General features: G+C 40.8%; 1 protein-coding gene across 3 annotated transcripts in view; it reads right to left on the bottom strand.

Annotated features, from left to right (window-relative positions):
- The window catches only part of LOC125237385, a 42374-nt gene that overhangs the window by 10102 nt on the left and 17770 nt on the right, over positions 1-14502 (bottom strand). The window lies entirely within an intron of this gene.

The following is a 14502-nucleotide window of genomic DNA, read 5'->3' as shown; positions in this document are numbered from 1 at the left end:
CCTTTTCGTTACTCTTAAGGGTCACAAGAAAACCCTAACCCAACTTATTTTAAATACTACGCTGATCTTTCTTTTCAGCCCCCCTTTTCGTTACTCTTAAGGGTCACAAGAAAACCCTAAACCAACTTATTTTAAATACAACGTTGATCTTTCTTTTATGCGGGGGGCTTCGCCCCCCGAGCCCCCCTTTCTTTGCTCTGAAAGGTCACAAGAAAACGCTAACCCAACTTATTTTAAATACTACGTTGATCTTTCTTTTATGGGGGCTTCGCCCCCGAGCCCCCTTTTCGTTACTCTTAAGGGTCACAAGAAAACCCTAAACCAACTTATTTTAAATACAACGTTGATCTTTCTTTCATGCGGAGAGCTTCGCCCCCCGAGCCCCCCTTTGTTTGCTCTTAAAGGTCACAAGAAAACGCTAACCCAACTTATCTTAAATACTACGTTGATCTTCCTTTCATGCGGGGGGCTTCGCCCCCCGAACCCCCCTTTGTTTGCTCTTAAAGGTCACAAGAAAACGCTAACCCTACTTATTCTAAATACTACGTTGATCTTTTTTTCATGCGGGGGGCTTCGCCCCCCGAGCCCCCCTTTCCTTTACTCTTAAGGATCACAAGAAAACCTTAACCCAACTTATTTTAAATACAACGTTGATCTTTCTTTTATGCGGGGGGCTTCGCTCCCCGAGCCCCCTTTGTTTGCTCTGAAAGGTCACAAGAAAACGCTAACCCAACTTATTTTAAATACTACGTTGATCTTTCTTTCATGCTTCCCCCCTCGAGCCCCCCCCCCTTTTCCTGTTCTTATCTTCCGGCACCATCATCAGGCCTTGACACCTAATCGTAGTCAAAGTTCATTACAAGACTTTTCTAAGAAGCCCATAAACAGCTATGATACGATATTCCGTCATGTAGTTCCAGCTCATATCTTCCGGCTTCATCATCAGACCTTGAAACCTAATTGTAGTCAAAGTTCACTACAAGACTTTTCTAAGAAACCCAAAAACGGCTATGATACGATGTTCCATCATGTAGTTCCAGTTCATATCTTCCGACTCCATCATCAGATCAGCTCAACAGTACCATATTATTCTGTTCCATAGTATTCATACCATGTACCATAGTATTCAGGGGGGATGATCGTTGCTCACGTCCGTAGGAGATTGCCACAAACGCCCTACACGTGTCCCCTGGGTGGCGCTAAACGAGCAGCAAACTTATTGGCTGCTGTACTAGTTGTTCTAAGCAACCTCACAGCACCTCAGTCGTTTTCTGGAATATTTAAATTATGCCTGGATGTGGAAAAGCTCGCTCTTCAAAAAGCCAACAGACAAGAGACATAGGGCCTGTGACCCGCGTCTGTCAACTTAATGTAGAGAGTATTAGTTTAGCTAAGTGCGAAGTACTACATAAGATCCTTATTGAATATAATATTGACATTCTTCTTCTCCAAGAAACTCATGCCAGGGATGAACAAGATCTGCAGAAAAGAGGAAATATTCCTGGTTATACCATCGCCCACGCTATAAACCACCCACAATATGGCATTGCTACATACGTAAGAGACACCATCCAAGACATAACATCTGAAACCTGCTCTTGTGGCCCGGATCTTTTTGCCTCGGCTGTCAGGGTCAGGGATCTCACTGTCGTAAATGTGTACAAGCCGCCGAACTCGCCATGGTCGAGAGATTTACCTACCTATCCACATCCCTGCCTATTCGCAGGAGATTACAATAGTCACCATGAATCATGGCGCTACAGTTCTAGCGACCAGAATGGAATTCAACTCGTGCAGTGGGCGGAAAATAATAACCTTCACCTAGTGTTTAATGCAAAGGACAAAGGTTCATTTCGATCAGCACGTTGGAAGAAAGATTACAACCCGGACCTGACATTCGTCACCTGTGATCGTGACAGAGTACCTTTGCACACCTCACGAAGAATTCTTAGAGACTTCCCAAACAGCCAACACAGACCGGTACTCATGGAAATTGGTATAAGAATTCCCCTGTCAAACTCTATGCCACTGCCCAGGTGGAACTTCCAAAAAGCAAACTGGCATGGCTTTACCAAAGACATGGATGCTGCGATCAGGTGGATACCACCTCGGAGTGAAAACTACGATCGTTTCACAAAACTCATTTACGCGACAGCCAAAAAGAACATCCCGAGGGGCTATCGCAGACAGTACATACCTTGCTGGTCAGCCCATAGCGAAGAATTATATGAGGAGTATAAAAGAACGGGAAACCATGACATTGGTGAAGACCTCCTCAAATCACTCAATGAAAATCGGCGCAATAAGTGGATACAAACAGTGGAATCCATGGATTTTAAAACATCTAGTAGAAAAGCATGGAAAGTCTTGAACAAACTATCCGGTAATGCAGGATCAAAACCTAACGGTGCATCAAGGTCACTAACGAATGCCATTGCCAACAAAATAGTAGAAGTGTCACGGGTCAAAGGCATAAAAGCTGAAACGAAAGCCATAAAACAGCACGCTAAGGAACTCAAAGTGACTCTGGAACCGGACGGCAACATCTCCAAAGAATTCTCGCAGGAGGAAGTGGACCACGCCTTAAAGCAACTGCCACTGGGAAAAGCAGCCGGCTTTGACGGTGTTTACAATGAATTCCTTAAACACCTTGGCTGGAAGTGTAGACAGTGGCTCAGACGCTTTTATTCGGATATCCTTGACCGCAATATATTACCACGTAACTTCAACCGAGCGAAAATCATAGCCATCCTGAAACCGGAAAAAGATGCCGATAATCCCAAAAGCTATCGACCGATTGCTCTCCTTAGCTGTGTCTACAAGCTCATGGAACGACTGGTCTACAACCGCATCACCCCTCTCGTGGATAAAGTAGTTCCGATCGAACAGGCGGGTTTCCGGAGTGGCCGAAACTGCACAGACCAGGTACTATCACTTACAAACCATATTGAATCGGGTTTCGATAGGAACGAAAAGACGGTTGCTGTTTTCATAGACCTATCATCTGCATATGACACGGTGTGGAGACAGGGCCTCATATATAAGTTGATGACTGCTGTGCCCTGCAGTAAGACTGTCGGCCTAATAAATAATATGCTCAGTAACCGTGAATTTATCGTGCATCTTGGAGATCACCAGAGCACCGTGAGGAAACTCAATAACGGTCTTCCACAAGGATCTGTTTTGGCCCCCCTCTTATTTAACCTCTATACTTACGACATTCCAAATACCCAGAGCCGTAAATTTTTATACGCCGATGACATTGCAATAACATCACAGCATTGTCGCTTCAAGCCCTCAGAGGATATGTTAAACTCTGACCTAGTACACCTGACCGACTATTTTACAAAATGGCGGCTAGTCCCTAACACCTGTAAAACTGAGGTGACAACCTTTCACTTGCACAATAAAGAGGCTAAATATGAACCCAATATCTCCTTCAGAGGGTCGACATTAAAATACAACCCAACGCCAAAGTACCTTGGAGTGACCCTAGACCGTAGCCTGACTTACGCACCGAACTTGGTTAAACTGGGTAAGAAGCTTCAAACTCGCAACAATATCTTGCATAAATTGGCAGGTACTACATGGGGAGCAAAAGCTGACGTACTCCGAACCACTGCTCTAAGTTTAGTCTACTCAACTGCGGAATATTGCGCACCTGTCTGGCTAAACAGTGCACACTCAAAGCGAGTGGACGTCCACCTAAACCAAACTATGAGGTGCATATCAGGGACCATAAAGAGCACCCCTGTACAGTGGCTTCCAACCCTCAGTCATATACCGCCTCCACACCTGAGGAGACAGCATGCGTTGTTACGTGAGGCGCAGAAAATCTTGGCCCATCCGGATCTAGCCGCTCATGCTGAATTTAAAGACCCTCCACCACACCGGTTAAAATCCCGACACCCTCCTCACCGAACCGCGAGAAAACTCATGGAAGAGAACTTCAACCTGTTGGACAGCTGGAAAAAGGAATGGAACGATAACCTCCCCTGTGGGATAGGGATAGCTATAAATCCTACAGTAAGACCACCTGGCTTCTCGCTGCCTAGAAAAGAATGGTGCCAACTAAATAGGTTGAGAACTGGCTGCGGCCGTACCCGAGCATTCCTGCACAAATGTGGATGGATAGAATCTCCAGGGTGCAGTTGCGGGGCTCCCGCGCAGGACATCGAGCACATCGTTCAGCACTGCCCTATCAGCAAATACAGTGGAAACCCTGCGGACTTGTTCACCCTGCATAATGACGTAATCCAATGGATCCAGAACCTTAGAATACCTTTATAAACAACTGAACAATTAAGCCATACGAATAAATAAATAAACCATATTATTGTATTGTCATCGGAACTACATATAGCTGCCAATTTTCATTACGCTACGACTCCTGGAAGATGGTTAAATTAGCTTCCTTAGATTCCATTACATACATAGTTACATACACGACGACCTAATAAAAGCGTGTTAAAAAACCTGCTGTCCGTAGAGGAAAACGTAAGCACACTTCTTTTTAAGTTCTTTGTACGATAACTTATGTGTGTTACACAATTTTGTTTGGTTTAAAACAATCTATACTATTATATAAAGAGGAAAAAATTGTTTGTTTTATACAATAATAATATAAGTAAATTCTGAACAAATATGTAGGTACGTTAAATCAATCATAGCCATATGATTAATTTGGCGATTACACGTACCTATGTTGACTGACTTTATAGTAAGAGTAACCGAGTACCTATGTTATTAAACTTATTAACTCTCTGGTCGTTAACAGTTACAATTAATAATGATACAAATATTGCTTTTTAGGTAGAAATATTAAAAAACATATATTTCGAGCAAGTACAGCTTCCAACAAATATGCTCAGAACACTGTTTTTGGAAGTTATGTCGTTTGGCGATGTGTTTCTGGAAGAAGAAGGAATTGTTTTGCTTGACCAATGCTCGCATTGCAAGTTTCATCGACAGAGTGATGGTTATAGACGCTATATTGTGGAATACAAAGAATTATTTTGTCAGTTCTGTGCAGGAAAGTTGTTTTATGTAGAGGACAATATTTAATGCGTAGGAAAATAGATAGGATACCTGTTAATTTGTAATTCAAGTACTTCAGTATATATGCTATCACTCAAGTAGAGGTGTTGTGTTTGTTTGAATAATAATTTAACATAATAATCTATTTAAATGTCGACAATTAATCGTAGATGCGACAGCTGTAAGAAACAATACTGTAAAATATCAGGTAAGAAGAAAATGTTACATACACCTGCAGACGTCGATTTCTTTTCTATTTCATTAGTACAGAGTTTCAGTACTGGTGATTCTATTTGTGGATCCTGTCGAACTAAAGCCTATCGTAAAAAAACACCAGTGGTCGATGCGAATACAGACCTTGAAATCAGCAGCGAAGATGAAGACCCAACCTTCTCTGTTCATCTGAATAATCCCATTTGTGTTGAATCCGTTGAGTTACCAATCCAAAGAACTATATCTACACACCGCTGTTGTTGTATTTGCTCTAACTTGGTAAACCTACAAAAAATACCTAAAAAAGCTAGACTACAGGCATACATTCAGAGAAAAATATATATACCTACAGATAACAGATGTTGTCCTTCACACATCATAAATGGCCAGTTTTATCAGGACGATTTAAATAAGATTGTAATTTATTCGAACACATCCACAATTAATGTATTAGAGATATCGGAACTCTTTGAGTCTTTGGCTGTTCAAACGCAATTAAATGTTTCGGCGCGCGGATTGTTAACAAGGCACACACGTTGAGCGATTGCTCCGTGTTTTTTATTCATATTTCGTGCTAAATGTACTGTTCTTCAAAAACAAAAGTGAAAGTAACAAAGTACTATCTTTTCTCTAAAAAATAGTGAAAACAGCTATAAAATCAGTGCATTAATTATAAAGTTATGAGCAAAAACATTTACGTAAATTAAAAATTTCCGTTGACATCCCTGACCTACCACAACTCGCGGAGCCGTCGCTGCGGTGACTCATCACGGCCGCTGCTTGGTGCTTGCGGCGCTCGCCCCCATACCACGACAACGGCGCGCTTGCGATAACATCGCTCAACTGTCGCTAATTTATCGCTTCGACCTTGGTACTTAGGGCGTGTAACATGAGTTCAAAATTGAAAAATGGTTGTGCGGGGTGCCCAAAACCAATCACGGACAGGCGGTACATAAATTGCACTGCGGAAAAATGTGGAAAGCGGTATCATCTGGCATGCGTGGCCCTAGAGAAACCCAGCCCAGACACAGTAAGCATCTGGATTTGCCCGGCCTGCCAATGCTCTTCAAAAAAAGGAGGCGACAACTCTGCTACCCCAGTACGAGCCACACAGTCACAACAGGCACACCAGGTACAATTGATTGCCAACAACGAAAACGCACCGGAAGCAAGCAGCCCGAACATGGGCTCTACATCGGAACCCCAGACAAACCTCTGCCTAGACAAGCTGACAATGGAAATAAGTCTCCTTAGAGTGGAAATAGCGGGCATGCGCTCCGAATTGGATGTGGCGATAACGACAGTCCGCCAGTGCGAAAACAGGCTAGAGTCTATTTGCGCTAACGTGGCCACATTAGAGTCCCGTCTGATAGACGTAGAGAAGCAGACCTCTGAAGACATTAGTGATTTGCGGATAACTACAGACGGCTTGCAGGAGCAAGTCACAGCCCAGGCACAGAACCTTGCAAATTTCAATTCGCAGATCAGCCAAACACAGGAGCAGGCTAGCACAGTAGCGGAGTTAAAAGCAACTAACGAACTTCTACAGATGCAACTGAACTCACTATCACAGGCTATGCTTAGGAATGATATTGAAATTTCGGGACTCACTGAGGCTTCGGGAGAAAACTCACACCATTTATTTTTAACAACCGCTGCGGTAGCTGGCTTAAGGCTGACAGACTCGGACCTTGAATATGTGACGCGCGTAGGGCAACAACGCACCGGAAGTAGCGAGCACCCGCGCCCCTTAGTAGTAAAGTTCAGTCGGCGCAGCACTCGTGACCAGTTTCTCAAGCTTGCGAAGTCCAAGCGACTCACAACGACAGATATTAGTCTTGAAGGACCGGCGAGAAGAATATTTTTTAACGACCGACTCACTCGTGAGCAGAGACTTTTATTTCGGGAATGCCGGACTCAACTTAAGGAGAAAGCGGGCTTTAAGTTTTGTTGGACTACGGGTGGACAGATATTCGTCAGAAAATGTGAAGGAAAGGGTAAAGAAGCAGCGGCTATCAGCATCAGATCTCAGTCAGACATTACACGCATACTCAGCGAGGCGAGTAGAGACGGCACAGAAGTTGAAACAGCTAATTGAATTTACTAATATTTATTTTTCACGTAGACTGCATGTTATAGTAGTTATGTTCTTGTTTTTTGTTAATTATCGATATGCTAACTTGTATAATATTACCCCACTCCACACTATACAGCACTTGTCAAAAGAACCCATTCCATCTTCACACTCTACATACACGTCACGAACCAGAGGATTTCGTATATCTAATCGGCAGGGGAGATATAGTCAAACTCCTCCTCGCATAATTTTTGATAACGGGTAAGGATAGAATAAGCTTGATAGAGGATCTCGACTCGGATGACTCACCCTGCCACTACGTCGAATACCCGGAACTATGCAAGGCTACCATCACTAATGGTAAGTATAATCTATATGTACTTACTCTGAACATACGAAGCATAGAGCGAAATTTTGATAACTTTTTATTATTTTTACATAGATTTGACATAGAGTTTGATGTTCTGGTGCTCACTGAATGCTGGCTTCAAGAGGAATCGTTAGTGCCTCAGATCACTGGATATCAATCTTTCAGAACACATAGATACATTAACAGAGCAGGGGGCGTTGTAATATATGTAAAAAACAAGTGGGTGGTACAAATTTCAGAACCGACATTTGTAGAGGCAAACTGCCTTCAGGTGATCGTCAAAAATCAATTTGCACTCTTAGGCATATACAGGTCTCCCTCATTTACGGACATTTCGTCATTTAATAATAGTTTGGCGTCAACGACTCAGTCAATTAAAACCACCACTAACATTATCGTGGCTGGTGATATTAATATTAATTCACTCCCTGATAACATTTCACCTTCGGCAGCAAATTACCTCTGTCTAGTCGCAGAAATTAACCTGAAACAGATAGTCAACAAACCCACACGCGGAAACGCCTGTCTAGATCATATATTAGTGTCATCACAACTGGAATCTGAGTCAGTTGTATGCCAATCGGATATCTCGGATCATGACACAGTAATTGCAGCTATTCGGTTAAACACAAGACAACCACCGAAAAAAAAACGTGTAACTACCTCTATTGACATTTCTGCGGCTGAGTCGGACTTAAAAAATACTGATTGGGACAATATTACCCGTGCCACCACAGTTGATGATGCGGTTGCCGCTTTTGATGAGGTTCTAACAGATCTAATTAAAAAACACACAAAACAAGTCCCCGTCAGCCGTTCTAAATTTACCATCAAACCCTGGATGACACCTGGTCTCATCAGATGTTCCAGACACAGGGATCGTCTCCATACAAGAAGTAAACGTTTCCCAAATGACATCATTCTGAAACAGACTTACACTCGTTACAAAAACTTTTATAACAACTTACTTAAAAAACTAAAACATAATTACGAGTCTGCAGAACTTGAGAAAAACAAATCAAATACTAAAAAACTTTGGGATACAATCAAAACGATAGCGCAAACAAAAAAGTCTAAACAAGGTTCACATGCTCTCATTCAAATCGGAGACACGATAACGGCCTCTCTTGCCAAATGTAACGATTATTTCTCGGGCGTAGGGCGTTGTTTAGCAAATAGTATTCTCACAGCCACCAACAACACTGAAGAACATCTTGCTGCTAAAGTTGTCATAGACAGAAGCCCCTTAGACTCAATGTTCCTCACCCCTACTGTCGAAGCCGAGGTTGAGTCTGTAATCAATTCTTTAAAGCCAAATAGTGCGCCAGGTGCTGACGGTATCACCAACAAGTTTGTGAAGGCAGTCAAAGCTCACATCATTATGCCACTCACTTATATATTTAATTTGAGCCTTTCCACGGGCAAGTTTCCAAGTAGATGGAAAGAAGCGGCCATAATTCCAATACACAAAGTGGGAGATAAGTCGGATCCTAGTAATTTCCGGCCAATTTCACTACTGGGAGTTTTCTCCAAAATTCTTGAGAAACTGGTAAACAGGCGCCTCGTTGGTTTTATGGAGAAGAACAGTCTCCTTTCGGAGTCTCAATACGGATTCCGCGCAAATAAATCTACTGAGGAGGCGGTGTCGCACATGGTTAATCTAGTCTCCCAGCACTTAGATGCTAACAACCCCTGTCTTGGTGTATTTCTAGACTTGGCCAAGGCTTTTGACACCGTCTCCATTCCTATTCTTCTCAGGAAATTGGAACTCTGTGGTATTAGAGGAATTACATTGGAGTGGTTTAGATCCTACCTCTCAGATCGGACTCAACGCGTATCGGTCGATCAGCATATTAGTAGTCCCTTAACAATAACTTACGGCGTCCCCCAGGGTAGCATACTAGGTCCAGCTCTGTTCATCATTTATGTTAATGATTTAGCCAACGCCAACCTACAGAACGCTGATATTTTTTGTTATGCTGACGACACAGCCATTATATTCCATGGGAACACTTGGGAGCAGACCTTCCAGTATGCCGAAAGTGGACTAAAACTGGTCTCTAGATGGTTGCAGGACAATCTATTGACTCTTAATCTGACCAAAACAAAATACATTTGTTTTCATAAGACAAAAGCCTCGGCTCCGGCTCAGTGTCTTGGAATTAAAGTACACAGCTGCGTAAACCTAGATCCACGATCTATTTCATGTTCCTGTGTCAACATCAGCCGAACCCCCATATCAAATACCTCGGAGTGGTCATAGACGAGAAACTTGATTTCAGAGAGCATGTCAACACAACAGCAAACCGGGTCCGAAAACTAATTTATGTTTTCAGAAATTTACGCAATGCTGCGGGGATAGATTTACTGCGATCAGTATATGTAAGCATATGCCAATCCCTGCTGACTTATTGTATTTCCACCTGGGGAGGGGCTTGTAAAACCAACATGATAACTCTCGAAAGAGCCCAAAGAGCAGTCTTGAAGACTATACTAAAGAAAGGTATCAGGTATCCAACTATTAATGTATACAGAGACATGAACGTCCTCAACGTGCGTGCATTATTCATTCTGCGTGCTACCCTAAAGACGCACACAGAGGTTCTGAGGTCTCCCATTTATACTACACTGCTTGAAAAGCGAATCTTTAAAGTCCCCTTGCCTCAGTCGGTATCCGTGTTTGCCAAAAGATTTAGCTCGCACCTACATCCGTTTATCTACAATAAAGTAAGCAGCAAGGTAAACACTAAAACCCTCACTGTCAAAGAACTGAAAACTACGCTTCATGAATGGCTAGGCAATTTAACGTACAACGAAACCGAAAGCCTTCTGAAAGGAAATTAGTCTGGTTCTAACGCTCTCACTCACATGCACAGACACACACACACACACACACACACACACACACACACACACACACACACACACACACACACACACTCACACACACACGCACATACACATACACGCACACACGCGCGCGCACACACACACACACACACACACACACACACACACACACACACACACACACACACTCATAAACGCGAATTCACACCCACACTTGTCCTGTAATAAATACCTAAACTAAATAGTTAGTTTTTAGTTTTAACTTAGAACTTAGATATTATATAAGATAAGATAATCAATCAATAATATAAGTCAATCTATTCTCTTTTTGTAGCAATTCGCGCCTGTAATGGTAACCCGGTTGTAATTTGATTTCCTACGGGACAGGCATTGCCTAGTGTAGGAATCACGCCAACTATTGGTAAGGCACAAAGGGTTTGCTTTTCAAATTCAAAGTTCTGTATTTAAAGTCTGTGTATATTGTATATGAATTTGTAAAGTTGAATAAATATGTTTTATGTTTTATGTTTATGTTTTTTATGTTTTATGTATTTGATAAGATACAAAGTAGAGCACTCGCAGATAATGATTTAAAAGTTTTAACAGGCTTTACATGGAACGAAATTGATGTCATTCGAAATAAATTGGTTAGCTTACGAAACAGCATGCAGCGTAGTACTTTACAAGCAATTATAGTTTTTTTAGTAAAATTACGTACTGGTAGTAGCAATAAATTAATTTCAACAATGTTACAGCTCTCGAGAGAACAAGCTGTTTCCGATTACGTAGCGAGCGTAATTCAGTCATTTGAAACAGATGTCCTTCCGTATGAGTTTGGGATAAATACACTTAGCAGACAATGGTTAATTGAGAACCGCACAACCGATCTTGCCATTAAAATATTTAAAGCCACAAATACCTTGATTCTAATTTTTGATGGTACCTATGCTTACCATCAAAAGAGTAATAATAACGAGTACCAACGCAAGTCATACTCTGGCCAGAAAAAGACCCATTTATGTAAACCATTTACAATCTGTACGTCAGATGGCTTCATTGTGGACATGTTGGGGCCTTACCATGCGAATGAAAATGATGCTAGTATAATGCGTAAAATCATTGATAGCATGAGTAACCTTGTACAAAGTGACGACATATTTGTTCTCGATAGAGGATTTCGGGATGTCGTTCCTTTGCTGGAATCAAAAGGATTTAAAGTTATGATGCCCCCAATCAAAGGTAAAAGGAAACAATTAACAGCTCAAGAGGCTAACGAGTCCCGAAGTGTTACTAAAATTCGTTGGGTTGTAGAAGCAAAACACGGTGCCCTAAAACAAAGATATAAACTGCTTGACCAAACATTAGACAACAAAATGCTTCCCAAAATAAAAAGCTTATATAGAATTGCTTCATATCTATTAAATCTTTTTGGCAAGCCGTTAACTTCTGACATTCACATGTCTAATGAGATTTACGAACAAATGATATCGAAAAACTATTCAGAAAACCTTTTAGCAGCGAAAGTAGAACAAAAAGGCTGGTTGCGAAAGAAACTACCCTTCCAAATGTTCTCATCCAATAACATAACCGATTTCCCCCAATTATCAGAGCCTGAATTAAAGTTATTGTTCACTGGTAGCTACCAGTTAGGACAAGCAATTTCATATTTAGCTGAGCTTTTAGATGAAAACGGTACTTTCAAAATGGCATACGTTAAAGATCAAACGAAGTTATTAAAAATACAGGTTCAGTCACGACACATTTCTAAAAAGGTGTACAGATGTTTTTTAAAATATGATCCTGAAGCTGAAGGCATTCACACAATACAACAGTATTGTTGTGAATGTGCCAATGGCTTGAGAACTGTGGGCTGTTGTTCGCATGTGGCGGCTGTGATTTACTATCTGTCACACGGCAGATATTTATCTAAAATTCCACGCCCCAATGAAAGGCTCAGTTCCCTTTTCCAAAATGAAGGCTTAATTGTAACGATTGACACGGATAGTGATGACGATTAGTATTAATTAATACATCTGGCGACATTAATCTATGTTGTACGTTGTACCATACCATCAACCACAAACTTAACTGAACTGACCATCGGTAGACCTAATTAACATTGACATAGTAAGACCTACTGATGGCCAGTTAGATGTGTTCCTGTTTGTAATATAGACATTTTATTTTGACGATGCTCTTATGTTATTTTTATTAGATTCTTGTAGTTAGCCATATCAAGTCCAATAAATGTATGGTATATCATAAGTCTGTTTCATTTTGGTAATGTTGATCCAAGTGAATGTTTTTGAAAAAAATATATGTTATAGAATATTAGTTTATACATAATATAACCAAAATTGGTGGGTGTCCCTATCACGGAAATATAAAAAAAAAATTTTTGAAAACTTTAAAGTGAAAATTTCACTACTTATAAAGATATTTGGAAATCCATTTTTTTTTAAATAATGCATCTTTATTGCTTACATAATGTGTGTAAGTTACAAAAAAATCGGTTTTGTAGTTTAGATAAAAAAAAATTAAAACCAATTTTCGATTTTTTTAAGCAATCGATTTGGCTTCTGGGGCCAATGTCCCATACAAACACGGCTATACCCTTTGTTTTTTAAATACGCTTATATATATAAGTAATTATAATTATATATTATATAATATTCATTTTCATCACTACCTTTTGGTGTTTTTACATGGGTAAAGCTAGGAACATACTACGCGGACGTTCGCCGTCGAGCGACCGCGACCGATCAGTGTGCATGGTCTTCGGGACGTGGCTTCGGCTGACCAAAACATCCAGCGAGCCAGATTTCGATCGGACGTCCATGCGCTTAAGGCCAAATCCACGACCGTCATCGATAGTTTGCACGGTTAAGTGTATATTTATTGTCCAGATCCGCGTCCGCGGTTGCGCGACGACGGACGTCCGCGTAGTATGTTTCTAGTTTAACACAATTGCCAGTAATACACATACCATTGCCGCGTTTGCTCCATAGTCAGTCGGTGTGCATTGAACGAACGTGTTAAATGTATGTAAATTGCTGGCAATCGTGTCGCCCGTGTAAGAGCACCTTTAGTTGCACTGGCAATTGCAACTAAATGTCATCGTATAGGGCAGAAAACTATTTATCACGTGGTATTTAAATTGTCGGGGTAGAACATTGAGGTATAATGTACTAGAGAGGACACGGCGAACAAAAAGTTTGCGCCACGAACATAAGTCCAGTGGACTTATGTTGCCTCAGTCAGTCTCTGCGCGTGGTGGGAGGAGGTTGTCTCTGACTGCACACAAATAAAATGAAAAAATGCCTTCCTGTGCTATAAGATACTGTTGAAGCCATACGAGAAAATCTAATAAAAGTAACGGTGTCACATTTCATCGGTTAGTAGACAAGCTATTTTGATCTAACTTAATTTAAGTAATTATTATAATGAAGGGACGGGCTCCTTAAACGCGATGCTATGGCCGCCATTTTGACAACTGGAATCATAGATGAATCGCGCAGACATGACATGTAGGTAATAAGGTATAATAATTGTGATCATATTCTGTTTTAAATATATAATATAAAAATATTTATTTCAATTTATAGTTTTGAATATTACACGGTTCTAATACGAATTTTAGTCGATAATATTATACAATAAGCATGATTTTGAATTATAATTCTCATTATTGACGAAAAATAGTGACACAAAAACTGAAATAGTATTTAATGCAACCGGTGTTTAAGGGAGGTAAAACAAGGTGGATGGCGCGATTATTATTCTGAGCGACAGAAACTTACAAAACTAATTTTATTCAAAGGAAATTAAAATTTATGAAAAAAAACAATTACTTATTTTTATTTCACCGAGTAGAAATTAAATATAACACAATGTATAATAGTGCTAAAAGTAAACTACTTAGTATTTCACACACAAAGTATAAAACAAAAGTCTA

Source organism: Leguminivora glycinivorella, chromosome 21 (genome assembly GCF_023078275.1).
Source record: "Leguminivora glycinivorella isolate SPB_JAAS2020 chromosome 21, LegGlyc_1.1, whole genome shotgun sequence".
Lineage (NCBI taxonomy): Eukaryota > Metazoa > Arthropoda > Insecta > Lepidoptera > Tortricidae > Leguminivora > Leguminivora glycinivorella.
Note: the sequence above shows the minus strand (reverse complement) of the source record. Positions and strands in the feature narration are given on the sequence as shown.